The 12,416-nt window shown below is 39.1% G+C and overlaps 1 protein-coding gene across 7 annotated transcripts in view; it reads left to right on the forward strand.

Annotated features, from left to right (window-relative positions):
* The window catches only part of SPIDR (scaffold protein involved in DNA repair), a 401,999-nt gene that overhangs the window by 278,701 nt on the left and 110,882 nt on the right, over window positions 1–12,416 (forward strand). Inside the window, exon 1 of one of the 7 annotated variants that reach the window (XM_074386639.1) lies at window positions 8,091–8,179. The exons of the other annotated variants lie outside the window; for them this stretch is intronic. The gene's annotated coding sequence lies outside the window, so the exon portion shown is untranslated. Of the gene's footprint in view, window positions 1–8,090; window positions 8,180–12,416 lie in introns of those variants that run through there. 7 annotated transcript variants of the gene reach the window in all.

A 12,416-nucleotide genomic window follows, 5' to 3' on the forward strand; every position in this document is an offset into this window, starting at 1 on the left:
GGGATAATGTATGTGAAGTACTCAGCAAGATGCTTCCCATATGACAACATAGTGGTAAACAGCGTTACTACAACAGAAACCTGAATGAAGCAAAGACAAGCCATCGCATTACAAATCAGCACTCAGTGTTGGTACTGAGTCTGCCGTCTGGCTGCTGAGGAAGCTTACTTGAAGCTGATTTTTATTTCTATGCTTTTGGCCACCTCATTCCCCACCTCTACCTCTGCTACTCCCATCAGCAATGAGTTGATGCCCATTTACTTTGGAAAGAAGCATTTGTGTAAATTTGTATGTGAAATATGACCACTGCTGTCTAAATGAGGGAAGTTCCTCTGTAATAAACATGCTGCAGAAAACTGCCCTAACGCTAAGGCCAGTGTTGGATGGTGCTGGTATTGTGGCTGGAAATTTTTTTACTTTGTCAAGAGCATTAAACAAATAAAGAGCCCAAACTCCTGATGGTGAGAATGGTTCGGTATTAAAGCCAGACGAGGAACATGCACTAGTAGATTGTGGATGTGATGATTAGGGACATTCGCCTTTGCATGTGTTAGGACAGTGGAGAAAGACTCTTGGATCAAGCTTACTAGATTCCTTTTGAACAGCTGGTCAGCTGTGGCACATTGATTCCCCAGCTGTGTGCTCACCTGCTGTGTCCCCCTGGGGGAGGGAATACAGCTCTTCTTTCTGCTTTTAAACCTTGACTTTTCTTCCCACTAAACAGAGATATTCTTGACTCTGTCTCCTTTTTTCTGTTTTGAGGTAGGATGGCATACATTCCTTCTCTGTAACAGTGGCATATCCCTGTCTACAGTTAAAAAGCCTGAAGGGAAGACAGCTCCCTCGTCACATGGGACCATTTAACCTGCTCTTTTATGTACCACCACAAGCTGCCAGAGTTGGTGGAATGACTTTATTCATCCATCTGCTTAGCGTCACATTTTCATAAGGTGGTTGTTGTCACTCATACTTTATTTTTTATTTCTGAAGTCTCTTTGCTTCTTCCTAGTGTAGAAAAATTGGAATTGTTCCTTTTCAATGATTTGAGTATTTTTTTATTGTAATGTGAGAGATACCGTAAGTGGAGAATATCATTTTTTTTGCATGTCCTCATAATTGATGCCATAACTCATTCCTTAGGTTTGTTCTTGCCTGTGCTTATTCAACAAATTTAAATTATCCCTTAATTATTAGTTCTGTGTCCCTGAGTCTTAAATAAACCTTTTAATCTCAGCTGCCCACCTCTTCTTAACCTTTGCTTGTTTCCTCTCTAAAACAGTCGTTGATGATCCCTATGATATCCAAGGCCATTTGACATTGTTTCTTCTCAGCCCTGGCTCAACATTAAAGCCAAATGAGGAAAATGCACTGGTAGATCATGGATGTGATGATTAAGGGCCTTAGCCTTTGTGTGTGTTTGAACATTGGAAAAAGACTCTTGAATCAAGCTTACAAAATTCCTTTTGAAAAGGTGGTCTACCATTTTGAATTCCTTTTGAAAAGGTCCGACCACCTTTTCAAAACGAATCTAGTAAGTTTGACCCAAGAGTCTTTCTCCACTGTGGAGACAGACAAGGAGATAGAAAAGGAGACAGAGTCAAGAATATCTCCCACACAAAAAGGCTAATTCTAGCAATATTAGTCTTACTACTGCTTATTCTACTAATTGACATCCAGGCCCTTTATATTCTTTGCCATTCTTCCTGTCCACATGCCAACTTACTGTAAGAATAAAGACATATCAGAACCCGTGGAATTACAGTCTAATGTTTATGATTCTGTCATGTGTACACAGAGAGATCTAAAAATTGGAACCTGACTGATGGGGACCTGAAGGAGTCTATCTTATCTCTATCACATTTTTAAAGAGCTTTATTGATACATAATTCACATACCATAAAATTCATTTATTTAAAATGTATAATTCAATTGTGTTTATTATATTTACAGGCTTGTGTAATCATAACTATAATATGCTAGAAATTTCTGCAACCTCAAAAATAAACCCCATACCAGTTGACTGCCAACACGCCGTTCTTCCCAGCCCCTGGCAACCACTCATCTACTTTTCATCTCTACAGATTTACTTATTCTGGATACTTCATATAAATAGAATCATAAACCTGTAGTCTTTTGTGACTGGCTTCTTCTGCTTAGCACAATATTTTTAAGATTTGTCCATGTTGTGACATATTTCAGTTCTTCATTCCTTTTTATGGATTAATAATAATCCATTATATGTGGACATATTTTATTTCTCTTTTGAGTTGATGCACACCTGAACTGTTTCCACTTTATCATTAATATAAATAGTGCTACTATGAATATCTGCATTCATGTTTTTTGTGTGGATGTGTTTTCAATTCTCTTGAGTATATACCTACCCATGGAATTGTTGAGTCATAAGGTAACTCTACGTTTGATTTTCTGAGGGACTGTCACACTGTTTTCCCAAGTGGCTACATGATTTTACATTCCCATCAGCAATGTAGAATATACCAGGGTTTCAATTTCTCCACATCTACTCAAAATTTGTTATTGTTGTCTTTATTTATTGTAGCCATCCACATTGATTTGAAGTAGGTATCTCACTGTGGCTTTGATTTGCATTTCCTGTTGACTAGCAATGTTGAGCATCTTTTCATAGGCCATTGACCAATTGTATATGTTACTTAGAGAAATGTCTTGCAAGTCCTTTGCCTGTTTTTATAGTTGGGTTATTTTGTTGTTGTTGCTGACTTGTAAGAGTTCTCTGTATAAGTCCTTTATCATTTGCAAATATTTTTTCCCATTCTGTGGAGTTTTTCACTTTTTTGGTATAGTCATTTGAAACACAAAGATTTATAATTTTAATGATGTCCAATTTATCATTTTGTTATTATTGTTGCTTGTGTTTTCAGTGTCATATCTAAGAAACCGTTGGTGAATCCAAAGTTATGCAAACATACTTCTATGTTCTCTTCTAAGAATTTTATAGTTTTTTGCCCTTATATTTTGGTGTGTGATCCATTTTGAGTTAATTTGTGTGTTGTATGGTTCAACAGTGTAGGCTGGACCCTCCTTTTGATTAAAGATTGTGTTTAGTAGTAGTAGTCTTTATATTTTATTTAAAAGTATATCTTACTTTTGGCATTTGTTACAGTTTGCACTGTGTTAAAGATGCACTATCTTTGAATAGCATTTCTTCCCTTGTAGGTGGCAGAAAATGGATTCATGTCTCCACCCTTTGTTTCTTTTAGTTTTTATCATTTTAATGATCTAGTGTCGCATTACAGCTATCTGACTGAAACAGTAAAAGTTTCAAATTAGAGTTAGAGCATAAATAATATGAAAGTAGTATGTTCATGCTCTTTTAAACACTCGATAAACACCAGCCTATATCATTTGACCCATGTTCTCATTTATAGCTACACACATTAAATAACTTTCTTGGTGAACTTACAGATAATATGAAAACTGCAGTGAAAGTTTCCATGTTCAGTTTTTTCTGTATATTATACCAGTCATAGACTTGAAGGAAAAAATGAAATAGAATGGCAACAGCCTAGGGATGTGAGTACAGACAACCATACAACCATGAAGTTTTGATAATAGAATGAAAATAGCAAGAGTAATTTTCCAGATTCATATCCGGTCATGGTATGTGTAACTACCATTCTAAGTTTGCATCTTAACCTGGCCATGGTGATTTTCCAGCACCTGTCCTCCATCAAGATCAAGAAGGATTTCAAGGTGGCCCTATATAAAAGGCATGGAATTTTTTCCTCCCTGTTTCTGACCTCCTTTCTCTGGAAACTTGTTCCTGAAAGAGGCTGGAGACTGGAGACCTGGAGCAGTCTCCCTGACTCTTCCCACCACACCCCCACCCCATTCCTGCAGCCGCAATCTGGAGCAGCACTGTGATCACACTAGAACTTTCCTGTGAGTCAGATTGCAGCTCTGGAATGTGCTTTGCTGAGATGACAGCACAGAGAAGAGCCATGGGAGACAAAGCACACAGCCTGGCAGAGTCTTCAAGGGTGGCCAGGGGCAAGCACACAGTGCCACGTGCCTCTGGGGGTGGCAGGAAGCACAAACAGGGTGAGCTCAAGCCTGACCCGACTTGACTTCCTCCTCCAGCTGAGCTGCTGCACCTTGCTGCCCCTCTGCCTTTTTGCCTGTCTCCCAGCAGCTGCTAGACCCAGAGCACTCGGCGTAGCCAGCTGGCGGGTTTGGTAGGCTCACCCTTGTTGTGCTTATTTCTTGGCTCCACAGTTCAATGGCTTGAGCCAGCTCAGCTCCTTCTGCACAGGGAACTGGAGCAAAAATCCTGCAGAGCAATTCTTGGGATGGACACCCCCTTCCCAGGAGAGAGGATTATACATGAACAGGTGCCCTTGTTTCTTCCTCACTTGCTGCCCTGGCACTGGTATTATAAATGGTCTGAACTTTCACGTTTATTTACAGATACAGGAGAGTGACAGATGCTTGATTATATGGTGAAACTAAACGACCAAGTATGAAACATTGCACTGATACTTGTCAGTGCCTTCAAAATAAATTCTATGTGTTTTCTTTACTTTACTTCTCTGGTTTAACCATAAATAAGCCCTCAGAGGTCAGGGGCTGTCAATCATCTGGTTTTGGTACAGGAATGCAGTAGACACCCAGCAAGTATGTGTTGATGGGAAACAGCCATGGCTGATTGAGCAGCTGAAGAGGTGGGGTGAGGTTGTGGCTCCCCTTCTAGTCTCAGGATGAACCAGTCCATGGAGTTGTATTACAAATGCTGTTGTTTGTCTAAGGAGATTGCCAAGGAGGCGAATGAGGTAGAAACTGCCAGGAATACTTGCCTTTAGGACAGAGGTTAAGTCTAGTCTGTTCCAATCAGATAGAGGATGAGACATTGGGAACCAAGGTCCCTGAAAAATGTTCAGTCAGTGTAAACAAACAGGGAACAGCACAGGGAGGGACACTTAGGAAAGTGGCAAGGGAGGAACAAGGTCAGCTCTTGGGTGAAGATGTTTATAAAGAAAATAGAGAATTCAGTCGATAATGATATAAGGGTTTTAAAGCATTCATTGCAATTAATGTAGAACTAAGAAAGTTCAAGCAGAAATTAAGCAAAGATAGGCAGATGATAGAAGAATTAAACTATGACATTTAACATTGAATGAAATAAAATTACCTGAGAGGAAGGAGCTCATCATTTGAATTAAACAAAAAAGGAGAACTGAGCCATCCAGAGGTAGCTTGTGGGGAGAGACTCTTCAGGCCTCTGGCCTTTGGCAGGAAGCTCTATCTCAGGGCAGCTGTGTGAGGCCCTCATACATACCTGGCCTACTACCTGGCTTCCCAGAAGCACAGGACCACCCTTCCTTTCTTTGGTGTGGAATCTCAGTACCGGTTGTTGACAGCTCCTAGAGGAGGGAACAAGAGAGGACTACATTATATTCACATGTTATGGAGTGGGAAGAAGAGTGGGATAAATGTCAAAATCTTCATGATGCCTCCCAGTGAAATCAGACTTTTGGAACTTCAGAAGTGGCTTATTCAGCTTTGTACCTCGAGTCTTTGGTCTTTGCACACAGATTAATTAAATAGAACCCTGGCTATGCAGGAATCCCATAGACATTGAATGGGGAGAAGCTGAACATTTCTGAGGACTCGTCTCCTCAAGAGCTATGGAAAAGTGGGAAACTGCAGTGACAGCAAGGATACCAGGAACCCTTGTCTTTAAAATCTGAATGTAATTCTAATTTGTACTCAGCTCGTGGATGCATCATCCTCTCTCCAGAAAAGGCTAGAACAAGATTTCCTGAAATCATATACTTTGTTCAAGACCTACCATATATTTGGGGGGAAAGTGTCATTCCTAATGGTAGACCATAGAGGCACTATCTGGCAATTTACTTTTATGTTTCAATTTTGAACTTCTTCCAGGTGCTTCCTAAATATGAATATCTGGTCTCTGTTTTATGTTTGGGTGGGAAGTTGAGGAAAGTATAGCCCAAGGAGCTGAGGGGAAATGAAGCTACATACCCCTGTGACTTTTAGGCCTTTGGGCAGCTATGACTCATCTGTCACCTCTGCCTGGACAGAGCATGCTCTGTTAACATCATGGTAAAGACAGCACTAAGTATGCACATTTACATATATGCATTCATATATGTTCCCCTTATAGACTACCTGGAAGCTTCCATAAGAGAATGTTTCCAGTCACTGCTCCACGGAGGAAATGGATGCTATGGGGCAGGCTCCATGAATGCCTGGTAGAACCATATGAATTTTATGTGTATGTATGCATCAGCTTGTTTTTATTTGTTTATTAAGATAAAATTCACACAATATTGGCCATTTTAAAGTGTGTAATTCAGTGGTAGCACATTCACAATGTTGTGCAACTACCAACTCTATATATTCTAAAACAGTTTAATCACACCAAAGGAAACCCCGTGCATATTAAGCAGTCCCTCCCCACTAACCCCTTCCCCAGGCCATGGCACCCACCAGTCTACTTTCTGTTTCTGTGTATTTTTTTATTCTGAGTATTTCATATAAATGGAATCATACAACATCTGACCTTTTGTGTATGGCGTCTTTAACTTAGTTTTCGAGGCTCAATCATACTGTAGCATGTACCAGTACTTCATTTCTTTTTATGGCTGAATAATATTCTATTGAATAGATACATTACATTTTACCCATTCATCAGTTTATGGACATTTGTGTTGTTTTCACTTTTTGGCTATTATGAATAATGTTACTGTGAACATCTGCACAGAAGTTTTCCTGTGGACATCTGTTTTCATTTCTCTTGGTTATATATATGCCTAGGAGTGAGTTGCTGGGTCGTGTGGTACTTCTATGTTTAACTTTTTGAGAAACCACCATATTGTTTTCCACAGTGGCTACATCATTTTAAATTTTCACCAGCAGTGCATAAGTGTTAGAATGTCTCCACGCCCTCGCCGGCCCTTGCTGTCTTCTTTTTGTAACAATAACCATCCTAATGGGTGTGAAGTGGTATCTCACTGTGGCTTCGATTCACATCTCTCTAAGGACTGATCATGACCTTCCTTTTATGTGCTTTTTGTCCATTTGCATATCTACTATGGAGAAATGACCTTTCAAGTCTTTTACTCTTTTTAAAATTGTGTTGTATTTTTTAAAATTCTGTTGAGTTGTAAGAGGTTTTTGTGAGTTCCAGGTTGCATGTGAAAGATGTGCAGCTTTGTCACATAGGTAAGCATCTGCCATGGTGATTTGCTGCACCTGTCAACCCATCACCTAGGTATTAAGCCCCACACACATTAGCTATTTATCCTGAGGCTCTCCCTTTCCCCATTCCCCATCCCAGACAGGCCCCAGTGTGTGTTGTTACCTTCCCTGTGTCCATATGTTCTCATTGTTAAGCTCTCACTTATAAGTGAGAACATGTGCTGTTTGGTTTTCTGTTCCTGTGTTACTCTGATGGAGATAATGGTTCCCAGCGCCATCCATGTTCCTGTAAAGGATGTTATCTCATTCCTTTTTATGGCTACATAGTATTCCATGGTGGATAGGTACCACATTTGCTTTATCCAGTCTATCATTGGTGGGCATTTGGGTTGATTTTATGTCTTTGCTATTGTGGATAGTGTTGCAATGAACGTACGCATGCATGTATCTTCATAATAGAATGATTTATATTCTTTCAGGTATATACCCAGTAATGAGATTTATGAGTCAAATGGTATTTCTGGTTCTAGGTCTTTGAGGAATCACCACCCTGTCTTCTGCAATGGTTGGACTAATTTATATTCCCACCAGCAGCTGTTACAAGCACTCCAATTTCTCCACAGCCTCACCAGCATCTGTTGTTTCTTGACTTTTTAATAATCGCCATTCTGACTGACATGAGATGGTATCTCATTGTGGTTTTGATTCACATTCCTGTAAGAGTTTTCTTTTTATATATTCTAGCTATAAGACCCTATCAGATACATGATTTGAGACATTTTCCTCCCATCTTATAAGTTGTCTTTTCACTTTCTTGACAGTGTCCTTTGATACACAAAAGTTTAAGTTTTTTTTTTTTTTTTTTAAGACACAGGGTCTTGCTCTGTCACCCAGGCTGAAGTGCAGTGGTGTGATCATAGCTCACTGCAGCCTCAAACTCGGGCCCATGAGAATTTCTCAAACTGCTGGGATTATAGGGGTAAGTTACTGTCCCAGTCAAGTTTTCGGTTTGATAACACTCAAATTATCTATTTTTTATTTTGTTGCTTGTGCTTTTGGTATCTGAACTATTATCAAATTCAAGGTCATGAAGATTTACTCTTGTATTTTTGTTCAAGAATTTTACAGTTTTAGTCTCCATGTGCATTTAGGTATTTGGCAAATTTTATTTTATTTTATTTATATTTATGTATATATTTTATTGCACTTTAGATTCTGGGGTATATGTGAAGAACATGCAGGATTGTTGTATCGGTACATACATGGCAATGTGGCTTCCTGCCTCCATCCTCATCACCGATATCTGACATTACTCCCCATGTTATCCCTCCCCAGCTCCCTACCCCCCACTGTCCCTCCCCTAGTCCCCCCCACCAACAGACCTCAGTGTGTGATGCTCCCCTCCCCGTGTCCATGTGTTCTTATTGTTCAACACCCGATTTGGCACATTTTAAATTAATTTGGCTAATTCACTGCAATTCCACCTTAATTTTAGGATTGATATTTCCATTTCTGCAAAAATAGCCTTTTTTTTTTTTTTTTTTTTTTTCCAAGCCAGTCTCTCTCTGTCGCCCAGGCTGGAATGCAATGGCGCCATCTTGGCTCACTGCAGCCTCCACCTCTCTGGTTCCAGCAATCTTCCTGCCTCAGTCTTCCAAGTAGATGGGATACCGGCATGCACCACCATGCCTGGCTAATTCTTGTATTTTTAGTAGATAAGGGGTTTAGCCAAGTTGGCCAGGTTGGTCTTAAACTCTTGATCTCAGGTGATCCCCTCTCTTGGCCTCCCATAGTGCTAGGATTATAGGCATGAGCCACCATGGCTGGTCTGGCCAGCCACTGGTTTTTGATAGGGATTGCATTGAATCACTATATGGCAGTATCTTATGTTAATAAGTTTTTCAGTTCATGAAGACAAGATGCCTTTCCATTTATTTAAGTCTGCTTTAATTTCTTTCAGAAATACTTTGTAGTTTTCATTATACAAGTCTTACAGTCTCTGGTTTACATTTGTTTCTGTTTTATTATTTTGATGCTATTATAAACCAGTTTGTTTCTTAATTTTCTTTTCAGATTGTTCATTCCTAGTGTATAAAAATACAACTTATAGGCTGGGCTTGGTGGCTAACGCCTGTAATCCCAGCACTTTGGGAGACTGAGGCAGGCAGATCACAAGGTCAAGAGATCAAGACTATCCTGGCCAACATGGTGAAACCCCATCTCTGCTAAAAATACAAAAATTAGCTGGGCATGGTGGCACATGCCTGTAGTCCCAGCTACTTGGGAGGCTGAGCAGGAGAATAGCTTGAACCCAGGAGGCAGAGGTTGCAGTGAGCTGAGATCACACCACTGCACTCTAGCCTGGTGGCAGAGCAAGGCTCCCTCTCCAAAAAAAAAAAAAAAAAAAAAAAGACAACTTATTTTTGTTTGTTTATCTTGTATCCTGCAACTTTGCTAAGTTTTTTTTTAACTGTAACAGATTTTTGTGGATTTTTAAAAAAATTTCTACATAAAAGATTACATCATCTGAGTATAAAGACAGTTTTACTTCTTCCTTTCCAATTTTTTTGTTATTTCTTTCTTTTTCTTACTTAATTGCTGTAACTAGAATTTCCAGTACAGCGTTGAATGGAAGTAGCAAACGCAGGAATCGTTCTGTTTCTGATCTTGGGGAGAGCTCCCATTCCTTCACCATTTGGTGTGTTAGCTGTGGAGTTTTCATCAATGCCCTGTCCCGGGTTGAGGAAGTTCCTTCTTTTCCTACTTTGTTGAGTCTTTTTTGTCACGAAAGAATGTCGGATTTTGTCAAATGCTTTTTCTGCATAGTATAATCACACTTGTTAAATTTTATATACTATGTAGTTAGGAATCGTAGAAGTTTCTTACATACAATGATTCTTAGTAGAGAATTTGTTTATAGCCAAATTACTAGGATAATTGCTTTGAGTCATCAGGATATAGAACCAGTTCCATTCTACTGGATCCTTCTTTATAATGATATTCTCTGTAATGGGAATTTACAAATATGTACATATTGTTAGTTTTTTTACTTAATTACTTTTAATACACTTCTCATTTTAAAATAGTTTTAGCTTTTAAAATGTTGCAAAGATAATACAGAGGGTTTCCACATACAACATACCCAATTTCCCCTGTTGTTACATCTTACATTAGTATGCCACATACATGACAATTAATTAACTAGTATTGTCATAATAATCAGTCTTGTCCTGGATGATTTGAGATAATGTTTCCAAAACACTGACCTTAGATTACTTTATGTCATTTTGGGAATGGGAAGTACTAACTTAAAATGAATGTTGCTTCTGTGAGCCACATTGTTGGTGCTCAGCTGCTGCTCAGTTCTTGGGGTGTGCCAGAGACAAGCCCCAGTCTTCAGGGCAGTGACAATCATGTCATCAAGACTTGCCACAGCTTTGGGTACACTGTGTCCTAATAGATTTCCTTTAGGCCAAAAAATACCTTTAGTGTCAGTAAGTGAGCTGCAGAGGTTTAGTATGTTGGGCAAGGCCTTATTTTTAAAACTCACATATATTGTTTTATATAATTAAAACAGTTTGTGCATATGTGTACTTTGAGGTAAGAACAGCTGAGCAACCAACTTTTAAAGTAATGATTTTTTAGTTATATTGGTCTTTAGCTTCATTTATGAGAACTTACAACTTAGTTTAGAAACAATATAAATGTCAAAAACAGGATACTTTGCTGTCATCTAAAAATAAGGAATGTGAACAGTCTTTCTATGTTAATATGGAATGATCACCAGTATTATTAAAATAAATGAACCAGGTCCAAAACAAGCACAAAGTGTGTTACCATTTCGTTAAAACAAAGGGGTACCATGGGCACTAAGGTTCTTTCTATGCATGAAATATCTCTGGAAGATACACAAGAAGCTGGTAACTTTAGTTGCCCCATGGGAGAATAAGGCAGTCAGGAATAGAAGGGAGAAGTTTGAATTTTAAACCATGTGAATGGGTTACTTGTGTTAGAAAGCCTTTTGTAATGAATAATCTAAAAGAGTCCTAGCCAGCTTTAAGGTGTGTTAATGATTAAATTGGTTTCAGTCATGGAGTTGATCTTGTGTGCTCTGAGGTATAATTCTACACAATGAATCTCTGCATATGTCTTTTTAGGTAGTAGGATTATTCAGCTTAAAATAGTTTAGATGTTTGTGTGTTTGGGGTTTTAGTTTAAATGCCTTTTTGGTGTTATGGAATCATGGAATCTTAGCATTCAATTGGCCCTTAAATACCAGTTACAAATTATTAATTTACTGCTTCATCTCAGCTACACGTTTGAGCACCTCCCATGGCCCCTGTGTAGCTCCCTTTCCTAGAAGGCTCTGTCCTACCTTGAGCCTGAACCTCTCTCCCTGGATCTTCTGCCCCTTGGAACTGACACTTCCTCTCAGGGTCATGTCGGGTCACGCAGGATCAGTCTGTTTGCTTTTTCTACCTGATACTCTGAATATGCATATCTGTATATTACTTTTTTTTTTTTTTTTTTTTTTTTGAGGGATAGAGTCTCACTCTGTTGCCTAGGCCCAGTCATAGCTTGCTGCAGCCTCAACCTCCTGGGCTCAAATGATCTTCCTGCTTCAGCCTCTCAAGTAGAGGTGCTAAGTCTTTATAGTGCTGAGCTTCACATTCTTTTCTTCCGTGACTCTTTAATGTCTTTAAGAGTAACTCCATTAATATTATATTAGTTACAAAATAATGTTAGCCACCTGCTCAACACATATATTCGATTTCCCCCCCACTGTGCTGCCTTTAAGGTGGAGTTGTCAAATGAAAAAAGGAGTAAGGAAAAGGAAAGGAGAAAGGAGGAAGGAAGAGAAGAAAATTTACACTGAAGATTGATCAGAAAATTCTGTGATACCATGTCTGTGCTGAAGGAACGTGCTATCTCTTCAGGAAGACAGAGAGGATGTATTCACACACATACATGTGTTCTATTCTAATGGAATGCAAGCTATTAATAGAAAGTGTACTAACAGGATACAGAGCAAAGAATTACAGCAGTTGCCCAGGAGTGGTCAAGGAAGACATTTTAAAAGACAGGGAGTTCAGCCAGGTGTTGAGAAAGGCAAGTTAGATCTCTCTGTGATGGTAACATGGGATCGTTTGGTTTTGTTTTGGTTATGAAATGAAACTCACTATTTACACCATTTTATTTATTTATTTATTTATTTT

Source organism: Saimiri boliviensis, chromosome 15 (genome assembly GCF_048565385.1).
Source record: "Saimiri boliviensis isolate mSaiBol1 chromosome 15, mSaiBol1.pri, whole genome shotgun sequence".
NCBI classification, from domain to species: Eukaryota; Metazoa; Chordata; class Mammalia; order Primates; family Cebidae; genus Saimiri; species Saimiri boliviensis.